Source organism: Cucumis sativus, chromosome 3 (assembly GCF_000004075.3).
Source record: "Cucumis sativus cultivar 9930 chromosome 3, Cucumber_9930_V3, whole genome shotgun sequence".
NCBI lineage: Eukaryota > Viridiplantae > Streptophyta > Magnoliopsida > Cucurbitales > Cucurbitaceae > Cucumis > Cucumis sativus.
Window position 1 is genome coordinate 18,175,310 of NC_026657.2, and position 18,607 is coordinate 18,193,916.

Below are 18,607 nucleotides of genomic sequence, written 5' to 3' on the forward strand. Positions count from 1 at the left end.
TTTTATCGCTCGTAGGTCTATGGCTTGAATCTCTCATCTTCTATTGATATTGAAAAAATGAAATTTATTAACCAAATTACTATTAGGATATATTTTATCTAACTTAATTAGGTTGTTATATAATTTTAACTTGTGTTGTTGAATGAGAAGTTTTTTACTAATCGCAAATTGCCCCATCATTTCTTAGACTAGAAGATATAATGCTAAGAAAGTTAGCAAAAGAGGTAAAATTGAACCAAGGAACGAACTATAGCTTAAGGGGTGATGGTGCCTTGATGAAATATGATAGGTTGTGTGTCCCTAGAAACCAAGGCATAAAAGATCAAATTTTAGAGGAAGCATATAGTTCTGCATATGCAATTCATTCTGGCAGTACAAAGATGTATAGAACTTTAATTTATTGGACCTTATGAGATATTAGAACGTATTGGGCTTGCAGCGTACAATATGGTATTGCCTATGGAACTTTCGAGGATTTGTGATGTGTTTCATGTGCGATGTAGCGTAAGTACGTTTCTGATCCATCTCATATTCTTGAAACACAACCAGTTCATTTGAAAGAGAACTTGTCTTACAAAGAGGAGCCAACACAAATTCTTGATAAGAAAGAGCTGGTGCTAAGGAACTAAGTCATACCGTTAGTTAAAGTTCTTTGGGGGAACCATATTTATGAAGAAGCAACATGGGAGACTGAGCAGGCAATGAAGGCTCAATACCCACAGCGTTCCACATCATCACCATGATCGAATTTCAAGGACGAAATTATTAAAAAGAAGATAGTAACGTGTAAGCCCTCGTTCTTTTCTCCTTTTATTTATTAATATTTTTAAGTTTGAAAAACAAGTTTAAATCTAATAGTTAATGTCTAAAGGTTGAATTGTTTTAATAAGGTAAATTGGTTTTAATAAGAAAGTTTGGAACAAATTTAGGTTGGTTTAAGGCTTCGACTTTTTGAGGTGTTGAAAAGAGTAAGGTAGGGGCAAAAAATGAGTTTATTTTGAAAGTGAGGGGTATTTTTGTCTATATCTATTATTAGTATTTTTCTTATATGAAGCAATTAAAAGAAAAAGAGGAGGGGAACGTCTACAAGAGGTCTTGAGTGCACGCCCTCCCCTTCCTTCGAGTTGTTCCCTCTCTCCCACCTTGTTCTCTTTCCTTGGTTTGCCGCCATACCTGCCGCCTCGTCCTCACGTTTCAGGACAGCCACAAACCGCGTCGTTCATCTCTCTTCGCGTCGTTTGGTGTCGCTTTGAAGCCTTGTCTCCATCTAATGACGCGTCACTCGATTCACTAGACGACGACGTGCACACCGGCTAGCAAAGCCCTACCACATCGCCCTTAACACAGTCGTAAGTCGGTTCTTCAACACCTCTCCTATAGCCGTCATGCGTGGTAGCTGACTAGAGGCCAACCGAATCTTTGTCCATCTCCATTCTTCTTTCAGTTCCTACTCTTAGAGTAAGATTTTTATGGTTCGGGGTTGTTTTCTTTAGGCGATTGTGAATACCTATTAAGTTTAGACATAAACTTAACTTTTTCCACAACATTTTGGATGTTAGATTTGATTATTATAGGAGTTGGAGTTGTTGTCCAGCCGTTTAAGAACCCAAAATCGAGTGTTTTGACACAACTTTGGTAAATTTCTAAACTTCTTGGAGTCAATCTTAAATACCTGTTTGATTCTAGTGCTATCTTTAAGTAACCAATGATGGTGGACGGTTGATTTGAACTAAGAAGGTACTTAGGATGTTGCCCATTGAAATCAAGGGTACTATGTTGAGTTCTTGGTAACATTTGGAATAGTTTCCACAAATCATCTCTGGTTTTTATAGTGGTTTGAGGTACACAAGAAGAATTAAAATATACAATTTGATTCGTTTGAAAGTTCACTCAATTTCTAACAAGTTTCATGAATAAAATTTGAGCAAATTCTGAGGCTAAGTGAATGATTTTTGAAGTAGAAAATAGACCATAGACTTTTCACGTAATTCCAAGAAGCCTCTGGTTTTTCGAGTATCCAATAATGTATAGGTGGAATTAAAAGCTCTATTTGGTATGGTTAGAAAGCTTGTTAAATTTCCTACAACCACTACAACAAAATCTATCTACTACAACAGTTGTTTACATTAGAAAATGGAAGGGAGGAAAAAAAAACTGTCACAAAAGGTAAAAATACCCGTCATTTGTGGGAAAAGGCGAAATTTTTCAGATAGCATTTTTTGCGACAGTTATTTGATGTCGTAGAAGATACATCAAATAATTTATTTAATTTATTAAAATTCAATTCAATTTAAATGAAAAGTAAAGGGTTTTAAGGCTTTTCCCCCAAATAAAAATTTCCCCAAATTAAAAACCCTCATTCCTCTCGCAAATAAGCCATCTCAAAACGCGAAGAAGACCATCTTTGGATGACGCCCGTTCCCATCACCACCACCGCCTTCTCATTCCCGTCTCCTCACTCTATTACTATCGCAACCTCCTTTATCGAACGACAAACCTCCTCTATGATAACCTGTTTAATCTGTGCCTGTCATCTCCAATCCACCGCAATCTCTTCAACATTCAAACCACGACCGTCACCTCCTCTGTCGGTAAGTCATTTGTTCCTTTTCTCTTTCTCTCTCTTCGCAAAGTTGTTCTCTTGTCACTACTTCCCTCAACTCCATGAGTCGTCGGTAAGGTCTTAAATTTTCAACTTCGTTTGAATTTCCACTTTTGCGCAAACACCCCTATGTGATGTATGTGAAATAAATGTTGGATTTATCTTTAACTTAAATTAGACCAAAAAATGTTAAGACTTGAAGCTGAAAGAGAGCAAGACAAAAAGGGAGAAGGTCCTGAAAATGTCCTTCATGTGTTTAGGTTTATGAGATGTTTATTTAAGGAAATTTTGATTTAAGATATATTCTTTTATTATATGACACCTCCCCTTGTCTTAATTTTATATAATACTATTTGGTGATGTGTTTTGTTTGTTTTTCTACTGTGCATTTTTTCATGAGAAGATTGTTCTTTGGTGTTTAGGGGAGCCTAATAACTTCATCCTTAGCTGAGCAAGAGTTCTCTAACTCTAACTTAGGAGGAGCCTAAAGGTAAGTATTTGTTGATGGTAGTAGACACAGTAGACCTTTATTTATCAACACTACAAGAAAAATGGTCTACGACGACAGTTATTTATTGTCGTGAACAAAATCCATGACAATTATTTTCAGTGATAGAAGCGGGAGTTATGGAAAGTCCTTCCATGACATTTTTCAAAAACTGTCTCCATAAGTTATTTCATTACATAACATAAATGTCGTTAGTTAGCATTCTACGACATCAAATAACTGTAATATTTTATTTTATGACAATAAATAACTATCATCATTTATGTATTAACGACAGTTAAATAAATGTCATGAATTCGTTTATTGTGACATGTTTTAAATGTCACGAATATGTCAATTGCGACAATTTTTTTTAAAAAAATGTCATTGTTTTGCTACTGATGACATTATTTTTCTGTCAAAGATAGGACAATCGTGACAATTAATTTTGTAAAAAAAACTGTCATTGTTTTCGTATTCACAACAATTAATAACTGTTAAAAATTCATATATTACGACATGTTTTTCCTGTTGCAAATTACTCGATTAGTACAGTTTTTTCCTGTTCTCCTTGCCACTCCGCCATTACACGAACCATTTGAATGACAATAATGTAGCTGACAATGACAATTTTGAATTTATAATATTGACACCCATATAGAAAAAATTAGCCAACAATTTAATATATATACGCTATAATACAATTTATAATATTCGTACATTTCCAATCAAGTTCCAACAATTTACAAGTACAGAATCTCAGCCCTTAATCAAAAAATATTTTAAATAGCATCAGAATACATATAACAAGATTTTCTGCTAAAGCATAAACGACCAACCGAGAATGTTTGTCTCTGAAAATGTTCTTTGAAAGTAAACTCATGAAGTTGTCGACTCCAGTTGAACCTACGAAGACAACATGAATATAAGCATCCATCATAGAACAAGAGAGTACAACTCTTATAGAAAATTTCAACATTGAGAATTACCTATCACTACATACGTCGATAAGATAAACAACTACATAGCAGAGCACACATGTAGAATAACAACATCAACTTAACATCCACTTGGTCTACCATATTGGAACTTTTTACAAATTACAACTCTTGTATCATTACTCTTTAGAAAACTTAGCTGGATATAAATAAGTAATCAACAAGAAAATTCTTGAATAAGTAATCATAAGTAATAATCGAGATGAATGAAACTTAAGAATCCATTAGTAGTTCACTGTCACTAAGGTTGGAAGAAACGTTATCCAACAAGAACCAAAAAGTTTCCATCTTAAGGAGTCAAACACTTTCAAATCTACAAATATCAGAAAGAAGACAGTTTTCATGTGCAATCCACTTCAGTTAATGAAGCCAAGAAATATTAAGGTACTAGGAAAATGAAACTAGAACAACTTGTATCATTTATGGCTTGACAGAATTTAAAGGTCTCCTAGTTTCTTATAAAAAAAAGCTCTACCAATGAGTACCGACATAAAATCCATGACAATTTACACAAGTACCAATTTAGCAATAGCAATAAGTACAGACATAACACCCATGGCAATTTACACAAGTAGCAATAGTCAACCACTATAAGCATACTATTCATGATAAAAAAACAAAATTGTAGCATCCTAGCAGGTATATTGTTGGTATCGATAGGTTGTTTTCAAGTATTTATCTTGTTTCGTAAAGCAAAAATTCAATAGTTTGTTTTAGCATATATAACCACTAAAATTGAATAATGACAAATCATCAAAGAGTGAAAAATGGAAAGCCAATAACTTCAACAAACTAAAGTTGTAAGAGTATATACTTTGAAATAAATATTACCTGTTAACTATATCGTTAGATTGTTCTTATCTTCTTTATATGTTAGAGGTATCCTCTTGAGTTGCTAGCCTTCATAAGATATATACCTTTATTATCTGACGTGCTCCATTTCTATTGGATGCTTGCCAATTCTCTATGATCATACATCTGAAGGCTGAATCACATTTTCATCATGTAATCGGACTTTAGTGATTGGATTTGGACGTTTAAGATCATGCAAAATAAGAAGCACAAATGTAGATATGCAACGTAATATGTTTACAATAAGAAAACTAAAACTTCTAAATGAATTCTGAATCTTTATACACCCCGAGTATGATGACATGCACAAAATTCTTCTCCTAGATTCAATGTATAGAGATGAATATTGTTTATGGATACCTTACTATGATTTCCTTACAATGTACAATCTACTTGAAGGTAGTTGAGGTTCTAAAGTACCTAAATACACCGTTCCTACAAATTGGAACCGATAGTCTGTACGAGATAAAAAATATCTAATATAAGAACTTTTGTGGTTAGCTTTTTGAACATCTTAACTTTTAACAAGTCAATAAGAAATGGAAACAAGAGCATACCATTACAGAAAATCAAGCACATTTCAGCTTTAAAATTATTGTAAACATATATGGTTTAATTTAAAATTAGAAACAATTGAAAATCTTCTTAGGAGCAGTTCCAGTAGCTCTGTGTTTGGCAGCAATTTCCTCTGCCTTTGCCTTTAGCTTTTCTTCTCCATGCTTTGCTTCAATTAACAACCTTATTTTCTTATGTTGTTTTGTGTATCAATGCTATTTTGTTCTTCATTTTCTCTATATACTCACCCTTCTTCTTCTCAAATTTTTCATGCTCTCATTACAAAATCAATCCAAATGAAATCGACAAAAAAGAAAAAAAAAACATAGTTGTAAAGAGCAGTTCCGTCAATGAAGAGAAATATCGAATTACAGATTTTGGAATCTTCACTGAGGTTGTGAGTTTATATTTAATGAATTTTTCTAAAATCTAGAACTAAAATCGTAAATAGCATCTACATACTATACAAATAAAACTTAAACACATTACATATATTTTGTTTTCTAATTACCTCAATTTGTTTTAGTTCAGCCTCAAGAGCTGCTTTCTTGTTGTTCTCCCATGACCCAATGCGTTCCATCCAGAAAAACACATATATAAAGCAAATAATAGCATCAAAGGGGTTAAATTCCATTGAGCTCCCTATTCAACTCTTCAGTATCAATCAGAATTTTAGAATTATTAACCCAAGGGCTGAGAAATATAAAATAAATTTGGAAACAAAAGAAAATTCCATTGAGCTCTTTAAGGAGGAAGCAAAAGATTGTATTCTTTTGAAATTAACTTTCTCAAAAGAAGCAACAATCTCTTATCACAAACTAGTAACATAGATTCCCCACTGCAAATAGGAGAAAAGAACTAACATCAACAAAGTAGATAGAATTTTGGACAAAGAGTAACATAACATGAAGTTAGGAACATGCAGTAAACAAAATCTCATGAAGATTAAGCACATCAATACCCACAACTAGATCCTAAAAAAAATAAGAATCTGAAACTAGATCCTGAATAATAGCATATCTTATAATCCAATGAACACCAATAATTATCCTACTGTGCAAACATGGAAATTACTTATGTAGATTGGAACCCACAATTTTCAATTTGAAAATCTACTTCCTTGAACCAATGAAATCAATTAGTTCAAAGGAGTAACAAACTACAAACAAGTTAGCATTAATGAACCGTATCTACATTAAAATAATATAAATAAAAGACAAATTCACTCTCCCCTTTCTCTACTCCACCCCACTAAGTCTATATATTTGTAATTTACCCACTCACTCAAAACAACATTCAAGGAACAAATCAAGTGAAAGAAAACCTTTTCCAATTCCTTGCCATAAATCTACTAAATAATGCAAATTAACTATAAAAAATTCAGAAATCAATGAATAGGTAATGATATTTTTACGAAAATAATAAAGAATACTTGTTGTCATATAATCTTAAAAATTAATGATACGCACAGAAGAAGTATTGAATAACATAATTCAAGGATTGTTGTGTGACTCAAACATCCTATATCGGGACAAACACAATCACACAACATCATTAGCATTTCAATACATTCATAAATAATAATATATCGTTTATCTGTTTCTTTCCTTCATACAATCCTAAAGAGTTTACAACTCTTTTTTTAAATATCTCATTCGTCTTTTGATATACGCTCATCTTGAAAATCCCCTCTCTCCAAAAAAAAAAAAAAAAAGGACAGATTTCATTCTCCAATCTCTCCATCCATTTCCACACCCACCCTAATATTTAATATTTACAAAGAATCTTATTAAAAAAAAAAAACTTAGCATGTTTTTCCAAAATGCCACTTAAACTAGTGGCATCATTGATCATTAATCTATCGATTGAGAGTGACAGAAACATCGATAGAGAGCTCTAACAAGAGAATATTAACATCACCATGCTAACCTTTTGAGTGGCTAAGAAAAAATTGAGATGAAATTCTTCAAGACTTGAACTTCTCAATGTACTGTAACCCAACTTCGACTGAATCTACACGTAAACATTAAGTCATCAGAACTTGAATGTCATCAACACACAAAAAAAATTCATGCTTCTTGTATTCTACAAGATACTCTTATTACTTCATTGGTTGTCTTCAAACATTATCACTTTCAATAAAAACAACCAAAGTCCATAAACAGATTGTATGTTATTATTGGAAAACAAAATAATTGAAAACATAGGACCATTTTCAAACCATTAAGCAATCACTATAGGACCAACCATCAATAAAAACATATTTACAAATATGTAAAGTAGATCAGATACGTCCAAAACTAAAGGACTAAATGAGTTAACGTCCAGAAAAAAAAAATCCAGACATGCATATACACACCAAATGCTTACAAAATCAATATAACAATCTTCCAAAGTACCCTACCCAGAATAATAATCTCGTGACAAATAAGTGTCCTTAAGAGGACCAAATTGCACAAATAATCCCGTAGGTCGTCTGACCTGCAAAATACATACCGATGAAGAAGTTGATCAACTTAATAGAGAACAAAACCAAACACAATCTCCTTTTTCCCTTTGTCTTCTCAACAAAATAAAACGTTTCTTAGAATTTTCCTAATTCAAACGAACGAAAATCAATTAAAAATCAACTAAATGCTTCATTGAGGCATTTCATCAAACACATTGTAATCAAACATATCGTAAGCAACCAAAATGCTTCATCACATAACCAACCATAAAGAAAAAATGTGATTCACATTAGAAAAATGATCGTAAACAACAATATTGAATATGATGAATATGATGGTAGACAAAACAAACACATATCTCCTATAAAATCAAAACTATGAGGGATGTTTTTCATAAAAAGAACCATCAATATATCACATTGACTCATTCGCATGGAATCCAACATATAGGAGATGGGTTATGAAGCCATTGGAGAGTAAATTGCATTCAACAAACAACCAAAGACAAAGTGGAATTGGAAATCAAAATTTCATCCATTTCGCAATTTGGGATTTAGGCAATGAGAATTCCCATCAAACATTAAAAAATTTGCCAACCTATTTTTTATCCAAAACTTCTCTAAAACCTTTAATTTAACACAATTCAAACCTAGGCATAATGAAATTTCAGATATTAAAACCTAATTTTCAGCAATTTGCAGTGAATTTCGAAAGGACAGAATTTTTTTTGATACTTACTGGAAATTCCCCAAAATGTAATTAACATTTGCTGGACAACACGATAAAATCCTTCAAAACCTGAATCTAATGTAAAAATAGGATGAAGTCGAAATGGAGCCACGGACGCGTGACGGGAAAAGAAAACCTGAGAGTGAGGGAGAAGACGCCGATGAGAGGTGGTAGCGGTGCGTTTGGCTGGTCAGCGCTCAGTCGCAGAAGCCACCGACGCTGGCAGTGGAGAGATTGAGAAAGATTGCAGTGAGGGGGAGGGTTTTCGAAATTTAGGGGCTTTCCTTTACTTTCTTTCTTTCCATTCTTTTAACTTAAAACAAATAAATTTTATTTTATTATTACTATTTAATGCAGTTAAAAAATGTCATAGATTTATGACATTAAAAAACTGTCATAAATTTGGCCAATCCGAAAATTTCCATCTTTTCCCGCCAAAAATGGGCATTTTGACAATTTGTGACAGTTTTTTTGTTCTTCTTATAATTTGGATTGTATACAAATGTCATAGAATGTCATTTTTCTTGTAGTGCAATTTGTGGGGTCTAATTGAATTTCTTTAACTTCAAATTTTGCTTCAATCCTTCTATTTTAGTATTTTTAGAATACTTAATTTTTGGCATTGGTGTTAATTTTGCTTTATTTTTGTCTTTACACTCTTAAATTAATTAACTTTTGGCATTTCGACTTCTTCGCTATATAAAGGTTAGTACTTACTTTTATATACTCAAGACTCTTTCTTATTTTAAGTTTTTCCATTTTATTTTGATTTTTAATTACATGTTCTTTTGAAAATTGTTTGTTTATCTATTAATGTTGAGAATATCATAAAATGTTCTCTACATTTTTTATTATTGAAATTTTGGGGTTCTTTTTTTTTTTTTTTTTTTTTTGCTATTTTCACTATTTTCACTTTGCGGGAGAACAAAAAGGTAGAAGTAAAACATTTTATGTTTTATTTTATATTTTACTAAAAATACTTTTTAGCAAGAGTAATACGTAAATGTAAAAATACTTTTTAGCAAGTGTAATATGTAAACTCCACCATTTGCGTATGGAAGGTGTTTGTGAATATGCCTGAGAGATGTGGACTGTGGCTTTGTTTTATACAATTTGTTTTAAGCATATTTTGACTGTTGAACTGGAAATGGACTTTTAGAATCCAACCCATTTGCTTTAATTGCACAAATCTCTAGTGGAAGGATTTGGCTGCAACTCATGCAGTCTAAATAATGGTTTGTTATTATTGTTAGCCTATTGGTACAATTCTAGTGTAATTATTAGAAACTTCCTGCCTTGAGTTTGGTATTTACTCACTAACTTTTCATGGTTGAATTTTCAGATCTATTTGAACTATCAACCCGAATTTGGAACTTCAATGTTGGGGCTTTGGTGAAAGAAAATGCTTGAACCCAAATTTGAATTGAATTGTATATTTATTAATCTCTAAAAAGTTTGGTAGTGTGACCTACAACAGTTTGACAACGATTTTAAGGATTAAGAAAATGTTGGAGTTTGAAAGGAAGAAATCAAAATTTCCAAGAAACAAGCAAACATAGTAAAGAAGAAAATGGGAAATGGTGAAATGAACGTGTTGCACTAAAATCCAAGTTTTAACTGTTTCCATGTCTTTGCTGCCTTCTCATATTTCAAAGGGAGAGAGTTGGTTTCTTGTTTTTGTTATTATTTTTTTCCATATTGTTTTGTTTTATGTTGAGCAATTAAATTGAAATAGCATTCAAGTATGTTAATTGAAAAATATTGATCATTATTATTTAATTCTTGTTTTTTGTTTACTATGATTGTGGAGTTCTATTCTCTATTATTACGCAAGGACTACTCTGGTCAATTACTGTTCTATATCTTTGCTGAAGACATGATACTAGTAATGGTGGCTTGAACATTTGACATGAGAATGATTACAACACTGCCTCATGGAAAATCTTCACGTAAGTTCTTCTCTTCAATAGTTAAATATCTTATAAGACAATAAACATAAATTGCATATTTTCTGAGATAAGATGATAGATACATGTCAAATCTTTCCTTGGTTATTGAACCTTGGTTAATGAACACATGGATGAGTGGGTATGGCTGAGAGAGTCCAAGATATAATGAATACTTTAGTGAGTCATGTTGGATTGCCAGCCGAAGCCATTTTTTTCTAGGATTTTCTGGTGAATAAGTTGCATTTCTGCAGAACGAAGAATTATAACCATACACAAAATCTAATCATGAACCGATAAAACTGGTGGTGGAAATCCAGTTTTTTCAGTTGCATTTAAAGACACAGATTTCTACTCAGGAAGAAAATGGTATGTATAAGGGGACATTTAGTGGCATATGTGAATTAAAAGACAATCTTGTTTGTTTTCTATTTTGATCTCAGTATTTACATTGCTCAAAAATTGGAAACTTGACTTCATTGAAATAGGAAATTGAATTTGTCACTTTTGGTTAGTGTTCTTGCACTGCAGCTTTGTTGAGCAGTATCCAAATAAAGTTGTTTGTGTGAAGTGAAAATAAGGATTATTGTGAATTAGTTTATGGTGTGCAACCATTGAAATTGACAAGGAAGACCTGAGATATTTAATATGGAAATTACGTACCTTATTTAATATCTGTTTGATAACCTTTTGTTCTTATTTTCTCACAACTTTTGGTGAACTTTTCACCTTCCTTGAAAATACATCTGAATCCTAAGCCATATTAAAAAAAAAAAAGAAACACAAATGAAGTTTGTAAAAACTACCTATTTAGCTTTCTCACTTTTGACATGCTTTTTGTCCTTTTGAAAACGTTTTCTTTATTAAAAGAAGTTGGTGAATTACACATAGTGAAAGTAGTGTTTATAAGCTTAATCTAACTTTTCTTGACAAGGAAAAAATGTCATAATATACGAATTTGTGACATTTTGTTACTGTCGTCAATATCAAAATAATGACAATTTAATTTTATAAAAACTGTCATGATTGGCCGATCCTTGACAAGGAAAAAATGTCCTAATATACGAATTCCTTACATTATTGTAACTGTCGTCAATATAAAAAAGATGATATTTATTTTTAAAAAAACTATCACGATTGACATATTCTTGAAATATAAAAAATGTCATAATGAACGAATTCGGGACATTTTTGTAACTGTCGTTAATATGCAAATGATAATAGTTATTTGTTGTCTAAAATAAAATATGATAGTTATTTGTTGTCATAAAATAGTAATTATTAACATTTATTTTCTGTTATGAAAAAAATTATTGTGACAGTATTTTCAAACTGTCATGGAAGGACTTTCCACAACAGGGGATACTACGACTGTAAATAACTATCACAGATTTTGTTCACGACAGAAAATAACTGTCGTAGTAGACCATTTTTGTTGTAGTGCTTTTTCATGAAGAATTCAGGAACTAAAAATGACGAGAAGTAGGTTAAATTTCAGGATCAAAATTGAAAGTAAGCAAAAAGATGTGAGTTTGCTTTATCGTGTTTCGATCGAATTGTGTGTTAATCTATCAGGAATCTCATTTCAATTTCTTCAACTTAGTTGTAGAAGGTTCCAAAATGAAGAGTTTGATATAAAATACATAATTTTCTATTTAAGTATTGAAGAACTTATGACTAGTTGAATTTAACCTTCTAAAGTTGAAACTTACTGGAAAAGTATGGAATTAAAGACCACTAAGATTGATTTATGTTGGTTGTTTATGGTGTTAAGACTTTTAAGTTGAAGCTAAGCGTTCAAAAAGTATAATTTTAGCCTAAATTAAAATATGTAGGGTTTGATATAAATTAAAGATGAAAATGAGAATTTAAGCCTTTATAAAATAAATAGCTTAAATTATAGTAACGAAATTGGGGTAAGCGTATAATCCTCGCAGAACGAGTTCTGTTTTTTACTATGAATGGTTACTTTCAAACATTTGATACGAAAATTGTTTACTTTGGTTTTATCGATGAGGACGTTTGGTTTGTTTATTAAGAAAACTCTGTTTTAGCTTTAAATTGCTGGAAAAAGTATGAAACATAATTATAGATGTTGGTTTCCAAACCGCAAAACCAATGTACTAAGGTGATTTTACTCGTAGGCTACGTAAATGTATTTTCGTAGTGTCACCTATGGTTGTCAGGAGGTTCTGGGGCTGAAAGAGGTCGTGACCGAAGATCCGAGAACCTGAGCCTAGGTGAGGATATGGAGGGAGAATTGAGATATGGCTTCGGGCCTATTATAACCCATGGTGGGTGTCTTTTTTACACAAAGGAGCGGGTTCATGTTGTTACTGTGGTAAGCTAATAATGCGTGGACTCCGTTTGGGCACGTGTTTCCTTGTGGTTATGGATCACATGTGAGCTATTCTGGGTCGTGTGTTTAGTATGCTATCGTGGTCGAATTAGATGGATGTTACTATTGTGGCGGGTACTAAATATGCGTGACCCAGTTGTGGCTGCATGATTCCTTGATCATGTGCGTGCTACTCTTGGCCGTATGTTTAGACGTCTTTCCATGATCGGATTGGCTACAGGTTGGTTGGTTGGTTGATTGGGGAAAATGTGATTATAATGTTTTATTTAATACATTATTTATCGATGCGTATTTACACATCTTATGAAGCATATTTTTACGTGTATTTGTATCAAATTACTTGCTACTCACTAAGCATTCGGCTTATTTTTTCAATATTTTCTCTCCCTTCCCAAGTAACAACCCAGGACCAAGCTTTGTTTCAGCTTAGTCGTTCTTGTAGATCTTCAATTTCTTTTTTTTTTTTTTTTTGTTTGTGTGTATAGTTTAAACTTTTGTAATTCATCACTGGGTGGTTAGTCTCATCTAGAGAGACAATGTGGACTTGTGTTTTGGAAGATCCCTAATTAGTTTGAATACTTATGTATGTAATACGTAGTTTGCACCTTATATTGTACTTGAAGTTTTGATTCGATGTGAATGTGTGTGGTGAGACACACTAGTTGTATGTAGTATCTGAATTCCGTTTCAAATTTTATAGAAGTAGAAATTACTACATTTTCAGGTGTTGTTCCCTCATATTTTATGGGAGGTTCTGTCAACATTATTATACTTTACTCTTGAAAAGGGTGTGTTATTAATCTTACGTTTTCAAAGCATGTTTTAACGAGTAGGCTGACACCAGCATCTTTTTAAAGAGGGAAGTTTTAGAACGGGGAGTGAAAGCTTGTTTCTAAATACACTATATATATGCATGGACATATAATATTTATAATAGTAAGTATTATTATTATTATTATTAGCTTATTATGCTCAATACTTCAAGGGAAGTGACAAGAAATGAATCAGACATCTAAAGTTGTGATCGAATTGGATGCAATAAAAGTTGCTTTATAGAGGAGGTAGGGGATTATCGTTATGATATCACTAAACATTACTTTGTGGATGGAACATAATAGAGGGGGAGGCGGTGGGATGACCATTGGGGGATTATCAACGATGTTCTATTTTAAAGGTGAATGTCATGTGGTGGAGGAGGGGGAATAACCATTTGAGGGCCGCCAACATCAGAATCAAAATGATGGTGTGGTGGAGGGAGTGGAATGATCATTTGCAGGCCACCTATGTCAGAATCAAGATGATGGTGTGGAGGAGGGGGTGGATGACCAGTTGAGGCCCGCCAACATCAGATTGTGGATGTTTGTGCGGTGGAGGTGGTGGATGACCATTTGAGGGCCACCAACGTCAGAATCAAGATGATGGTGTGGATGAGGGGTGGAATGACCATTTGAGGCCGCCAACATCAGATTGTGGATGTTTGTGCGGAGGAGGTGGTGGAATGACCATTTGAGGGCCACCAACATCAGAATCAAGATGATGGTGTATAGGAGGGGGTGGAATGACCATTTGAGGACCGCCAACATCAGATTGTGGTTGTTTGTGCGGAGGTGGTGGGATGACCATTTGAGGGCCACCAACGTCCGAATTAAGATGATGGTGTGGTGGAGGGGGTGAAATGACCATTTGAGGTCCGCCAACATCAAATTGTGGGTCAACATGAAGCAACACTGTAAATACACAAACAAAGAATTAGAATACATGCATACGTGATATATGTATATGTATATATATACAAACGGAAAATAATATTCTTGTATACGTACCACGACAAGGTGACATTGTGGCTATGGATAAAAGCGATAGAAAAAGAAAGATAAATTCTTTGTGTTTTCTCCATATTGGTCACTAGAAAATGGAGAATAGAAGATTAATCTTGTGGAAATGGATGGAGGAACGAAGGGTTTATATAAGATGGCTTTGTGGGCCAAAACAAGAATTATAGTTTAATCATAATCGGTACGCAACTCAATAAAATTGAAATTGATAAAGTTATACCCAAGCAGTTTTAATGGTCCATTTTAATGCCTAAAACTCAACAATCTTAACTTTCATCTAAAAACATCCAATATCGTGCTTAAGAGAATTTAATTACTACTTAGAGAAATTAAATGAGAATAACAAAAAGAAGTTATCCGTGAAAAAAATAAATTTCATATGCTCGTATTACCATAAATCTTCCAACAATAACCTTCTGTAAAAAAAAACAACAAAATCTTAGTTAATGATGGTAGTTATAACAGTTTATGTCAATGGATATCAGTGCATTTTGAGAACTAAAAAATCCATCGTCCAATTCCTCCGCCTCTCCAATTTGTCCTAAAAACAATTTTAAAAGTAAAAAGTAAATTTTTGGGAACTTTTAATCAAAAAAAAATAAAAAAAGAAACAAAGGAAAAAGGAAAAAAGAAAAGATTGTATGAATTAATTATTGATGGTTGTCTTAAAACCATCGAAACAAGCAATACTCTACAAAGAAGTAAATTTTATCGCTCGTAGGTCTATGGCTTGAATCTCTCATCTTCTATTGATATTGAAAAAATGAAATTTATTAACCAAATTACTATTAGGATATATTTTATCTAACTTAATTAGGTTGTTATATAATTTTAACTTGTGTTGTTGAATGAGAAGTTTTTTACTAATCGCAAATTGCCCCATCATTTCTTAGACTAGAAGATATAATGCTAAGAAAGTTAGCAAAAGAGGTAAAATTGAACCAAGGAACGAACTATAGCTTAAGGGGTGATGGTGCCTTGATGAAATATGATAGGTTGTGTGTCCCTAGAAACCAAGGCATAAAAGATCAAATTTTAGAGGAAGCATATAGTTCTGCATATGCAATTCATTCTGGCAGTACAAAGATGTATAGAACTTTAATTTATTGGACCTTATGAGATATTAGAACGTATTGGGCTTGCAGCGTACAATATGGTATTGCCTATGGAACTTTCGAGGATTTGTGATGTGTTTCATGTGCGATGTAGCGTAAGTACGTTTCTGATCCATCTCATATTCTTGAAACACAACCAGTTCATTTGAAAGAGAACTTGTCTTACAAAGAGGAGCCAACACAAATTCTTGATAAGAAAGAGCTGGTGCTAAGGAACTAAGTCATACCGTTAGTTAAAGTTCTTTGGGGGAACCATATTTATGAAGAAGCAACATGGGAGACTGAGCAGGCAATGAAGGCTCAATACCCACAGCGTTCCACATCATCACCATGATCGAATTTCAAGGACGAAATTATTAAAAAGAAGATAGTAACGTGTAAGCCCTCGTTCTTTTCTCCTTTTATTTATTAATATTTTTAAGTTTGAAAAACAAGTTTAAATCTAATAGTTAATGTCTAAAGGTTGAATTGTTTTAATAAGGTAAATTGGTTTTAATAAGAAAGTTTGGAACAAATTTAGGTTGGTTTAAGGCTTCGACTTTTTGAGGTGTTGAAAAGAGTAAGGTAGGGGCAAAAAATGAGTTTATTTTGAAAGTGAGGGGTATTTTTGTCTATATCTATTATTAGTATTTTTCTTATATGAAGCAATTAAAAGAAAAAGAGGAGGGGAACGTCTACAAGAGGTCTTGAGTGCACGCCCTCCCCTTCCTTCGAGTTGTTCCCTCTCTCCCACCTTGTTCTCTTTCCTTGGTTTGCCGCCATACCTGCCGCTCGTCCTCACGTTTCAGGACAGCCACAAACCGCGTCGTTCATCTCCTTCGCGTCGTTTGGTGTCGCTTTGAAGCCTTGTCTCCATCTAATGACGCGTCACTCGATTCACTAGACGACGACGTGCACGCCGGCTAGCAAAGCCCTACCACATCGCCCTTAACACAGTCGTAAGTCGGTTCTTCAACACCTCTCCTATAGCCGTCATGCGTGGTAGCTGACTAGAGGCCAACCGAATCTTTGTCCATCTCCATTCTTCTTTCAGTTCCTACTCTTAGAGTAAGATTTTTATGGTTCGGGGTTGTTTTCTTTAGGCGATTGTGAATACCTATTAAGTTTAGACATAAACTTAACTTTTTCCACAACATTTTGGATGTTAGATTTGATTATTATAGGAGTTGGAGCTGTTGTCCAGCCGTTTAAGAACCCAAAATCGAGTGTTTTGACACAACTTTGGTAAATTTCTAAACTTCTTGGAGTCAATCTTAAATACCTGTTTGATTCTAGTGCTATCTTTAAGTAACCAATGATGGTGGACGGTTGATTTGAACTAAGAAGGTACTTAGGATGTTGCCCATTGAAATCAAGGGTACTATGTTGAGTTCTTGGTAACATTTGGAATAGTTTCCACAAATCATCTCTGGTTTTTATAGTGGTTTGAGGTACACAAGAAGAATTAAAATATACAATTTGATTCGTTTGAAAGTTCACTCAATTTCTAACAAGTTTCATGAATAAAATTTGAGCAAATTCTGAGGCTAAGTGAATGATTTTTGAAGTAGAAAATAGACCATAGACTTTTCACGTAATTCCAAGAAGCCTCTGGTTTTTCGAGTATCCAATAATGTATAGGTGGAATTAAAAGCTCTATTTGGTATGGTTAGAAAGCTTGTTAAATTTCCTACAACCACTACAACAAAATCTATCTACTACAACAGTTGTTTACATTAGAAAATGGAAGGGAGGAAAAAAAAACTGTCACAAAAGGTAAAAATACCCGTCATTTGTGGGAAAAGGCGAAATTTTTCAGATAGCATTTTTTGCGACAGTTATTTGATGTCGTAGAAGATACATCAAATAATTTATTTAATTTATTAAAATTCAATTCAATTTAAATGAAAAGTAAAGGGTTTTAAGGCTTTTCCCCCAAATAAAAATTTCCCCAAATTAAAAACCCTCATTCCTCTCGCAAATAAGCCATCTCAAAACGCGAAGAAGACCATCTTTGGATGACGCCCGTTCCCATCACCACCACCGCCTTCTCATTCCCGTCTCCTCACTCTATTACTATCGCAACCTCCTTTATCGAACGACAAACCTCCTCTATGATAACCTGTTTAATCTGTGCCTGTCATCTCCAATCCACCGAAATCTCTTCAACATTCAAACCACGACCGTCACCTCCTCTGTCGGTAAGTCATTTGTTCCTTTTCTCTTTCTCTCTCTTCGCAAAGTTGTTCTCTTGTCACTACTTCCCTTAACTCCATGAGTCCTGGGTAGGGTCTTAAATTTTCAACTTCGTTTGAATTTCCACTTTTGCGCAAACACCCCTATGTGATGTATGTGAAATAAATGTTGGATTTATCTTTAACTTAAATTAGACCAAAAAATGTTAAGACTTGAAGCTGAAAGAAGCAAGACAAAAAGGGAGAAGGTCCTGAAAATGTCCTTCATGTGTTTAGGTTTATGAGATGTTTATTTAAGGAAATTTTGATTTAAGATATATTCTTTTATTATATGACACCTCCCCTTGTCTTAATTTTATATAATACTATTTGGTGATGTGTTTTGTTTGTTTTTCTACTGTGCATTTTTTCATGAGAAGATTGTTCTTTGGTGTTTAGGGGAGCCTAATAACTTCATCCTTAGCTGAGCAAGAGTTCTCTAACTCTAACTTAGGAGGAGCCTAAA

At 33.4% G+C, this 18,607-nt stretch overlaps 1 long non-coding RNA gene across 2 annotated transcripts; it reads right to left on the reverse strand.

Annotated features, from left to right (window-relative positions):
• Positions 1–3,935: 3,935 nt before the first annotated feature.
• LOC116402573 lies at positions 3,936–7,961 on the reverse strand. 2 transcript variants are annotated; one of them, XR_004215016.1, is made up of 5 exons: positions 7,899–7,961; positions 6,006–7,507; positions 5,300–5,374; positions 4,919–5,072; positions 3,936–3,995 (listed from the first exon to the last, which is right to left on the reverse strand). It is a non-coding gene; the product is annotated as an uncharacterized LOC116402573 (long non-coding RNA). The 2 variants fall into 2 exon arrangements; XR_004215017.1 differs by having other exon boundaries at positions 5,300–5,395.
• Positions 7,962–18,607: the final 10,646 nt, after the last annotated feature.